The sequence below is a fragment of the Rhincodon typus genome, chromosome 27 (genome assembly GCF_021869965.1).
Source record: "Rhincodon typus isolate 14 chromosome 27, sRhiTyp1.1, whole genome shotgun sequence".
Lineage (NCBI taxonomy): Eukaryota > Metazoa > Chordata > Chondrichthyes > Orectolobiformes > Rhincodontidae > Rhincodon > Rhincodon typus.
The window spans coordinates 15,703,027-15,711,571 of NC_063358.1; positions in this window are offsets into that span (position 1 = coordinate 15,703,027).

Sequence of the window (8,545 nt, forward strand, 5' to 3'; positions counted from 1 at the left end):
AACATAGAAGAACATAGAATAGAACAGTACAGCACAGTACAGGCCCTTTAGCCCATGATGTTGTGCTGACCTATTATCCTACTAAGATTAACTACCCTGCATACCGTACATTTTACTATTCTCCACGTGCCTATCCAAGAGTTGCTTAAAAGTCTTTAAAGTATCTGACTCCACTACCACCGCCGGCAGCGCATTCCACACGCCCATCACGCTCTGTGTGAAGAACCTACCTCTGACATCTCCCCTATACCTTCCTCCAATCACCTTAAAATTATGCCCCCTCGTACTAGTCATTTCCGCCCTGGGAAAAAGTCTCTGGCTATCCACTGTATCTATGCCTCTCATCATCTCGTACACTACATCTTGTGTGAGGGAGGGAGTGTGTCTGTGAGGAAGTGAGAGTATGTCTGAGGGGGCATGAGAGGGAGTGAGAATGAGTCTCAGAGGGAGTGAGCGTGTATTAGGGAAGGAGTGAAAGTGTGTCTGTGAGGGAGTGAGAGTGTGTGTGAGAGGGCATGAGAGGGAGTGAGAACGTGTCTCAGAGGGAGTGAGCGTGTGTCTGAGAGGGAGTGAGAGTGTGTGAGATAGGGAGCGAGAGTGTGTCAGTGAGGGAGTGAGAGTGTGTGGGATAGAGCATGAGAGGGAGTGAGCATGTGTATGAGAGGGAGTGAGAGTGTGTCTGAGAGGGAGTGAGAGTGTGTGAGGTAGGGAGCGAGAGTGTGTCTGTGATGGAGTGTGAGTGTGAGTGTGTGGGAGAGGGCATGAGAGGGAGTGAGCATGTGTATGAGAGGGAGTGAGAGTGTGTCTGAGAAGGAGTGAGAGTACGTGACAGAGTGAGAGAATATCTTTCTGTTTGTCAGACTGATGGCCTAGTGGTATTGGTGTTATTAGGTCATGGAGAGGTAATGGCCTAGTAATTTCATTGCTTGACTATTAATCTGGAAAATTTAGCTAATGTTCTGGGGACCCAGTTTTGAATCCTGCCACAGCAGGTGGTGGAATTTGAATTCAATAAAAAATATCTGGAATTAAGAATCTACTGCATGTCCATAAAACGTTTGTCAATTGTTGGAAAAAGCTGTCTAGCTGACTAACGTCCTTCAAGGAGGGAAATCGGCCATCTTCACCTGGTCTGGCCTACATGTCACTCTAGACCCACAGCAATGTTAGCTGACACTTAAATACTCTTTGAAATAATCTAGCAAACCACTATGAATTCTCAACAAAGAAATGAAACCAGATAGACCACCTGGCATCGACCTAGACACCAGAAAAGACAACAGCAGAAAGTCCTCCTCACTAATATCTGGGGTATTGCGCCAAAATTGGGAGAGCTGTCTCACAGACTAGTCAAGCAACAGCCTGACATAGTCATACCCATGGAGTCATACCTTACAGACAATGTCCCGTACACTACCATCACTATCCCTACCATCTTTACATCCTGTTCCACCACCAGGACAGACCTTGAGAGATGGCAGCACAGCGGCACTCAGTTGGAAGGGAGTTACTCTGGGGGTCCTCAACATTGACCACATGAAATCTCATGGCTTCAAGTTAAACATGGGCAAGGTAACCCCCTGCTGATTACCACACACATTCCTCCTTCGGTTGATCAATCAGTACTCCTCTATGTTGAACGACACTTGGAGGAAGCACTGAGCATGGCAGGGCACACAATATACTCTGGATGGAAGGATTTCAATGTCCATTACCAACAGTGGCTCAGCAGCAGCACTAATGATTGAGCTGGTCAGGTCCTAAACAATATAGCTGCTAGACTGGGTCTGCGGAAGTTGGTGAGGGAACCAACAAGAGGGAAAAACATACTTGACCTCATCCTTACCAATCTGCCAGCTTCAGATGCATCTGTCCATGACAGTATCAGTAAGAGTTACCACCACATAGTCCTGTGAAGACAAAATCCCACTTTCACATTGAGAATACCCTCCATTATGTTGTGTGGCACTAGCACCATGCTAAATGGGACAGACTTTGAACAAGTAGCACGGTGGTTCAGCGGTTAGCATTGCTGCTTTACAGCGCCAGGGTTCAATTCCAGCGTTGGGCAACTGTCTGTGTGGAATCTGCACATTCTCCACATGTCTGGGTGAGTTTTGTCCAGGTGTTCCAGTTTCCTCCCACAGCACATGTGCAGGTTAGGTGGGTTGGCCATGCTAAATTGCCCAGTGTCCAGAGATGTTGTAACCTAGGTGGATTAGCCATGGGAAATGCAGGATTACAGGGATAGATTAGGGGGTGGGTCTGGGTGGGATGCTCTTTGTAGGATGAGTGTGGACACGATGGGCCAAATGGCCTGTTTCCACACGGTAGGGATTTTATGAAAAAGAGATCCAGCATCTCAAGTCGGGGCATCCATGAGTTACTGTGGGCCATCGGCAGCTGCAGAATTGTACTATAGTACAATCTGAAACCTCATGGCCTGGCATAACCCCCATTCAATCATTATCATCAAGCCAGGAAATCAACCCTCATTCCATGGAGAGTGCAGGAGACATGCCAGAAGCAGCACCAGACATACCTGAAAATGTGGTGTCAACATGGTGCTACCAAACAGAACTACTTGCATGCCAAACAGCATATATAACAAGTTTTAAACAGAACTGAGTGATCCCTCAACCAGTGGATCAGCTCGAAGCTCTGAGGTCCTACCACATCCAGTCCAGTGATGGACAATTAAACAACTCACAGGAGGAGGAGGCTGCACAAATATCCTCATCCTCAATGATGGAAAAGCCCAACACATCAGTGCAAAGGATAAGCCTGAAGCATTCGCAGAAATCTTCAGCTAGAAGTGCCGAGTAGATGATGCATCTTGACCTCCTCCAGTGGTGCCCAGCAATACAGTTCCCAGTCTGAGGAAGAGTCACCGGACCCGAAACATTAACTCTGATTTTCTCTTCACAGATGCTGGCAGACCTGCTGAGCTTTTCCAGCAACTTCCTGATTTACAGCATCTGCAGTTCTTTTGGATTTTATTACAGATACCAGTCTTCAGCCAATTTGATTCACTCCACAAGGAAGGGTTGGAGGCATTTGATACTGCAAAGGCTACAGGTTCTGACAACATTCCAGCAATAGTACTGAAGACTTGTCCTCCAGAACTTGTAGCTCCCCTAGCCAAACTCTTCCAGTACAGTTACAACACTGGCATCTACCCAACGATGTGGAAAATTGCCTTGAAATGTCCTGAACACAAAAAGCAGAACAAATCCAACCCAGCCAATTACTACCTCATCAATCTACTCTCAATCATCAGTAAAGTGATGGAAGGTGTCATCAACAGTGCTATCAAGCAGCACCTGCTCAGCAATAACCTGCTCAGTGATGCCCAGTTTGGGTTCTGCCAGGGCTGCTCAGCTCCTGACCTCATTACAGCCTTAGGTGAAACATGGATACAAGAACTGAATTCCAGAGGTGAGGTGAGAGTGAGAGTGCTTGACATCAAGGCTGTATTCGGCTGAGTGTGCTCTCAAGGAACCCTAGCAAAGCTGGAATCAGTGGGTATCAGGGTCAAAGTCTCCGCCAGTTGGAGTCATACCTGGCAGATAGGTAGATGGTTGTAATTGTTGGAGGTCAGCTCCAGGACATCTCTGCAGGAATTCCTCAGGGAGTGTCCTCGGCCCAAATGAGTTCAGCTGCTTCGTCAATGACCTAACCTCCATCATAAGGTCAGAAGTGGGGATGTTCGCTGATGATTGCACAATGTTCAGCACCCTTTGTGACTACTCATATACTGAACCAATCCATGTTCAAATGCAACAATATCTGGACAATATCCAGGCTTGGGCTGACAAGTGGCAAGTAACATACATGTTACACAAATGCCAGGCGATAACTATCTCCAATAAGAGACAATCTAACCACCACCCTTTGACATTCAATGGTGTTACCACCATTGAATCTCCCACTATTAACACCCATGGGTTACCATCAACCAGAAACTTAAATGGACTTGCCACATAAATACAGTGGCTACAACAGTAGGCCAGGGGTAAGGAATACTGAGGCAAGTAACTCACCTCCTGACTCCCAAAGCCTGTCCAACAACTACAAGGCACAAGTCAAGAATGTGATGGAATACTCCCCAGCTGCCTGGATAGGTGCAGCTTCAACAACACTTAGGAAGCTTGACACCATCCAGGACAAAGCAGCCTATTTGATTGGCATCACATCCACAGTCCCTCCACCACCAACTCAGTAGCAGAAGTGCATACTATCCACAAGATGCACTACATAAATTCACCAAAGATTCTCAGACAGCACCTTCCAAACCCACGACCACTTCCATCTAGAAGGACAAAGGCAGCAGGTACATGGGAACACCATCACTGCATGTTCCCCTCCAAGCCACTCACCATCCTGACTTGGAAATAAGTTACTGTTCCTCAATTCTCACTGGGTCAAAATCCTGGAATTCCTTCCCTAAGGGCATTGTGAGTTAACCTACAGAACATAGATTCAGTGGTTCAAAAAGGCAGCTCACCACCACCTTCTCAAGGGCAGTTAGGGACGGGTAATAAATGCTGGCCAGCCAGCGATGAGTGAATTAAAGCAAAACTGAGGAATTGTATGTGTTTGATGTGTCAGAGTTTGTGTTACACAGTGAAAGAACAGGTGTATGTGTGAAGGACGCTAAAGAGTGTGGATGTTCGGAGGAGTGAGACACTGTATTAGTGAGGAAGTGAGAAGTTGTGTGTATTTGATGGCATGAGATGGTGTGTCTGTGAGGGAGTGAGAGAAAGCAAGTGAGGGGGAGTGGGAGACTGGGTGGTTGTGAAAAGCCGAGAATTGTGTGGAAGGGGTGAAAGAAAGTATATGTGAACCCTGAGGTTCAGTGAACCAGGCACACAACTTATTTTAGATAACAAGGTGTAGAGCTGGATGAACACAGCAGGCGAAGCAGCATCAGAGGAGCAGGAAAGCTGACGTTTCGGGTCTAGACTTATTTTCCCTCCCTATCACTTACCCAAAACTGTATCCACAGAGCAGGCTGGGAGCAAAGGATCACCCAGGCTGAAAGGCTCACACTTCTGACCCCTACTTTCATTTGAATTTCACCAAAGCCAGTTTGGAGCGTGAGCCATCAAATCTGAACACAGGGTCAGAGTTAGTTAAACCTAACTTAGCTCAGAACCAATACCCACCCTCTTCCCTGGTAGTCAGGACCTGTGGCTTGATGTATCTCCTTCTAGCTCTGTTTCTTAACTGAGGTGACCAAAAATTGCCTTATTAGTTAGCTCAACTGCTTGGCACTTTTGGATGGCCATTTTTTTATTAATTGCTTATTTATTAAAATGAACAGTTCCTTACATTGGAATTTTCAAATAAAAAATCATGTTTGCTATTCATGAGGATTGACTGATTTCATAACCTCCTATTGTCACAGTAGGGTCTTTGCCACTTCACAGTTTGCTTGATAGCTCCAAGTGGCTATAAACTCTTTGAAATAGGACAATGAATTCCAATGCTTGTTTGCATAAAGATTTGTGCACCTCTGTGAAATATTTGGGGTTATAAGGAATTACGCAGTTTAAGAAAGTTTAATCTACTCACTTTTTTTTTAATAAAAGGAGTGAAGTCTTAAAGAACTACAGTCTCCAATGGACACTGTGAGCTATATATTATTTCACCTCAGAGTAGTTCTTGTAGTGTGCGCATGGTGAGACTATGAGTTGGCATAACAGGTGTAAGGGCAAAGAGTGGTGGTTGAGGCAATATAGTTTGGAATGTGTTGGTACTAGCTTGCCATATAGGCAAAAAAAGGATCATGGGGTGTATTGAGGGGCATAGATTGGCATCAGGGGTATCAACAGTCATGATCATGAGTGGCAAAGGCTGAAATTTCGTTGGTGCTGGAATGTTATGGGGTATAAGACATGGAGACAGTGTGGGAGGGGGGTGGGATCTGATGAGGGCTGGAGAAGTGATTATTGTTTCCATTTTAAAAAAAATTGTGACACATTTCCAGGGCACCAAGGCAGACCTTCCTCCTGGTCCATCTCCCCATTCCGCAGGCTCTGCACTCGTTGCAGGACTGCCTCACTTGACTTTCATAGAAACCAACCAGACTGGAACAAAAATGTTAATTTCAGGGGCATTTTCTCCCAACTTGGTTTTGTGGAGCTGGGAGAAATTCAGCATCCTAGAATTCTACAGCACCAAAAGAGGCCTTTCAGCTTATCATACCTATACAAACCTCTTGAAAGACTATGCAATTTGTCTGTACCATTGTTTAATATATAATAGTAACTTATATTTATATAGCACCTTTAATATGTTAAAATGCCCCCTTGTGTTTCTCACGAGTATTATCTGGACATATTTTACACTGAACAACATCTAGAGATTATTGGGACATAAATAAGTAACAGTTTGATCAAAGATGTAGATTAGAAGGAATGGGGACAAGTTGAAGGAGGAAGTTCTTGAGTTTAGGGCTGACCAGCTCAGGTGTTTAGTTTGAGATCCCTAGATTCAGGAAGAGGAATTCTGCAGATATTATCACTAGGTATTGTTCAGGGAAAATTGCTTGTAGTTGGTGTCCAGTTTATTCACAATTATCTGTAGCACACATGGAGGCTGTACCATAGCCAATAGTCACACCTGTGGAACCTGAACCGATAGCAGCCAGGATTTTGGACTTAATAACACGCAGCATAGCTTATTGGAGAGGGTCTGACAAAAACATAACTTGAACTAGCACCTGGCCAGGAATCAACAATCAGAACACAAAGATTGTCTGCTTCAAGCTAGTGCCCTCCCCTTAGTGTGTTCTTTATTCATTTAAACCAATAAAAATACATTGAAATGCTTGCAGAACTTCACGATAAGTTAGCCCTGCCATACTCAGTGAAGTTTGTTCTCAGCTTAGGGAGTATTCATGACCTGGAATGAGATCTATTAAGCTGAAGAACATGTTGATTGTGAACATTACGACCAGGTTAAGCGAGCAATGAGTGTGTAAAAGCAGGAACACAGCAATGCAATGCGACATCATTGTCCAGCAATGATGCAGCAGCAGCAACCATCAGTCCCCAAGGTGGAGTTACTGATATAACCGTACGGTAATTATTTTTATAAATATATACGCCAACTGTTTCAGTGGGGTAGGAGTTAGCGCAAGGAGCCAGGAAGGACCATGGAAGAGAACAGCTGGAGCATGGCCATGTTGCATTGCAGGTAGAGAGAATGAATGTGGAAGGTGATGGACAGGCTATTATCGAATGTACTACTTTGTCCAGGATGCTGTCAGCCCTTTTTAGTGTAAGACATTTCAATGGACAACCCTGAACTTCTTCCTGTTCATTCCAATCCATGGAATTCCATCATTTAAACTGATTCCCATTTGCTCCTGTTATGCGAGAAGCCAGATCAAAGTAAAACTGGTCCATGATAATTTGTTTTTTTTTCATCGCCACCTACAAAAACCTAAGCACATGCCAGAGGCCTTATCAGTCTTGCGTGAAATAATTGTTTCTGTTGTTCAGTATGTTCTGTTTTATTTAGATTAAATGAGCAGAACTTACAAATAGACAACTTTTATCTTATCCATAGTCAACCTCAACTTTTCTTGGCAAAGCAGATCTGTATTCATCAAGGCTGCACTGTTAGTGAATGGAGGCCGAGAACTGAGCCAATCTGTGGCAAAGTGTGACTATGCTATGGTCTGATGCATAATGATAACTTGGATTTGTACAGCACTTTTAACACTGTAAAAGGTGCTGAGGCATTTCACAGGAACATTATTAGAAACTTGACAGTGAGCGTCAGAAGGACATATAATCACAGGTGACCAGAAGCTTAGTTAAAGGAGTAGGTTTTAAGGAGCATCTTAAAGGAGGAGTCTAAAGTACAGAAGAGCTTGGCAGGAGGGGAAACCAAAGCTCCAGGCCTAAGCAGCTGAAGGCAAAGCCAGTTGTGGTGGAGTGATTCAAATCAGAGAAGTACAAGTGCCTAGAAATGGAATTGCTCTTGTACAAGTGGTGAACCACTGTGAAGGTCTGTTTGTAGTGGTTTGCTATGTCTGGGTGGTAAGCAGCCACTTCAGTTAAGAGTTGACCATGATGGTGTCGGACTGGAGTCACAAATAGGTCCAAAATAGGTTAGGACAGTGACTTTCCTCCTGAAGACACCAGCTGGGATTTTAGAACTGTAGGGAATGTAGCTCCATGGTAGAGTGCATGCTATGCATATATGAGGCCCCCAGGTTCAATCTCTGGCATCTCCACAGTTGGAGTTGTTTTTTGGGTTGGCATGGGCAAGATGGGCTGAATGTCCCCTTCTTTGCAGTATAAATTCTATGGTTTCTATGGTTCTAACAATCCAGTAATTCATGGTCACTTTTGTTTGTTTTTAAATGCCAGCAGCAATCTTGTTACTTAAGTTAAATAAATTATCTTTTTATAAATGGTCCTTCTTTATTGATCAGGGCTTCCTAAAAAGGGCTCACTTTAGTTGTTGAGATAACAAGGTGTAGAGCTGGATGAACACAGCAGGCCAGGCAGCATTAGAGGAGCAGGAA